The sequence below is a fragment of the Crocodylus porosus genome, unplaced genomic scaffold, assembly GCF_001723895.1.
Source record: "Crocodylus porosus isolate Cpor-Errol unplaced genomic scaffold, CroPor_comp1, whole genome shotgun sequence".
Lineage (NCBI taxonomy): Eukaryota > Metazoa > Chordata > Crocodylia > Crocodylidae > Crocodylus > Crocodylus porosus.
The window spans coordinates 72,391,282-72,393,737 of NW_017728931.1; positions in this window are offsets into that span (position 1 = coordinate 72,391,282).

Genomic DNA, 2,456 nt, shown 5'->3' on the forward strand with positions numbered 1-2,456 from the left:
GTGTGTGTGTGTGTGTGTGTGTGTGTGTGTGTGTGTGTGTGGCCACAGAGTACAAATTAGGTCATCTTGAAAAGAAAGCTTGTAAGGAACTCTTGGCTGCATATATGGGGATACTCCAGACACTTAATCCAAAATTAACTTTTAAAGTGGATTAGTTGCACTGAATCAAATCTCTTGTTGGACACGTCTTTCAGAGTTAGAAAGGCCCTAATTCAATTTAACCTCACTTGCTTCCCAAGTGAATTTATGCAAATTAGGACACTTTAATTCTAAATAAAAGTGTCCACATGGAAGTTACTACAGAGTAACTACCCCACTTTAAATTCACACACTTTCTTGAGTATTTCCATGTAGACAACAAATAACGGTCTTGATTTTCCATATGTGCAAATGGAGAATCAAGCCCATTATTTCTTGTTTAGGTCCTGTTGCTTATCATGTTTGAGCAAAGTATAAATGTAAATATAAATATAGGACCAACCTAATCTGACAGGACAAAATAGTGATGAAGTTTAAATCACTGGTCTTGTCTTCATGGAAATAAGAAAGGGTGTGAATTTGAAGTGGAGCAGTTACACTGTAGTAACTTCCATTACATTCCACTGTAGTAACCAAACCCCATTCTTCCATAGAGCATGACTAATATTTTGCCATTCTTACAGGGAATGGGATTTGGTAGCAGAGTGGTCAAGGCATCTTACTACGGGCATAGACATACATAATGTTTGGAAGATACCTGTACCCTTTTCTTCAGTTTGGAGGGCCTGGGTGCTCTGGACCAGCTGCCAAAGGTCTCTGGCTCAGGCTACTGCCTTAGGGTGGCCGGGGGGGGGGGTGCCTGAACCACTGCTTCTGGTTTTCTTGAGAGCTGGGTATTCTGGAGGCGGCCCAAATTCTTCACTAATTTTAACAGCATATTTCTCCAAGCTGCTTATCAATTTCATTCCATTTGTGGCAAATGAGCTAGCTCTGGGGCATCTTAGGTTGACTTGGGATAGTGGGGTAGCTAGATGGGAATAAGGGGTACCTCTACTTTTGATTCCTTAGGTGTTGGGTGTTCTGGGGGCTGCCCAAGATCTCCACATCAGTTTCCAGAAATGGAATTAAATGAACAGTGGCTCAGGGGAAAGAGATCTTTAAAAGTTGCGGTAGCCTTGGACAGTGCCACCTAAGAATGCAGAAACAGGGGTACCCCCTCTACTCATCTAGCCACTCCCCTCACCAAATCAGCCTAGAATGCCCAGAGGCTCAGTCAATTGCGACCAGTGGAATGAAACTGACAACTAGCTTGGGGGGAAATGATGTTTAAAAGCTGCCGAGACATTGGGCAGACCCTCAGAGCAGCACCCCAAGACCCCAGAAGCAGGAGTACCCCCTCTACCCACTTGACCTCTTGCTCTTGCTTACTCCTCCCCAAGTACAGGCAATCTAGGTTGGAGCAGTAGAGTTCCAGCTGAACATTAGGGTAGCCAGTTGCAATGTAAGGCTTAGGATGCAGGGAGAGAGGGGTGAGGAGTGGTGCAGTATGGGATGACTAGAGGATTAACTAGATACTAGTCACAGAAAGCTTGGTGTCTACATATAACACTGAACCAGTTCAAGGAGAACCTAACTATCCAGGTTTATTTTGTTTCAGCAGCTTTAACTTGTATATTGTCTTGTATATTTGGATACTTATGGCTTAATCAGTAATTTTAAATGGCTTAAATAAAAGAATTTGTAACTTTAGCGGCCAGCAACCTATAACTTATCTGCGATAGGGGGCTGTCCTGAGGCTGACATCTGCATCAACCTACCCACCTGTCTTGGACAGTCTGGTAGTCCTATCTCTCCTTCCATGACTTGTTAGTAAATAAAGTTATTCATTAGTTGGAAGCTGCCCTTCATGTTCCCAACTATATTCGATGGTGCATGCATGCTCTGACCTTCCCTACACATGTCCCATGCCTCACAGGTGTTACTCCTGTCATGAAGTCTATATGCCCTTGGCACTGAACTCCCTGGCTCCCATCTCTGCAACACACAGGCACCATGTCACGGAGTGCGGTCCTAGGGGCGGCCATGATCTCCCCTAGCGCCCCCTACTGTGCCAAGTTTGTCTCAAAGCACCCTCATTCTTGCCTGCCATGTCTTGATCTTATAAATATTAAAGGGAGGCTGCCTTTCATCCTCTTGGTCACGGTTCTTCCTGCTACCCTGAGACCTGTTCTGATATTGGGGTTCCAGGCAACCCAGCCTTATAGGCTATGCATGGCTCCAACCACCCCTGTACCACACCCCAAGCCTTGCAGATGTACCAGACATTGTTAGGTCTTCGCCACAGCCCTAGTCTCTCTTGGCGCCCTCTGCAGCCCCCTTGTCTCACAACCATGCCCCTACAGGCACTCTGGCTTTCTGCAGCCCCCTTGTCTCGCAACCACACCCCTACAGGCACTCTGGCTTTCTGCAGCCCCCTT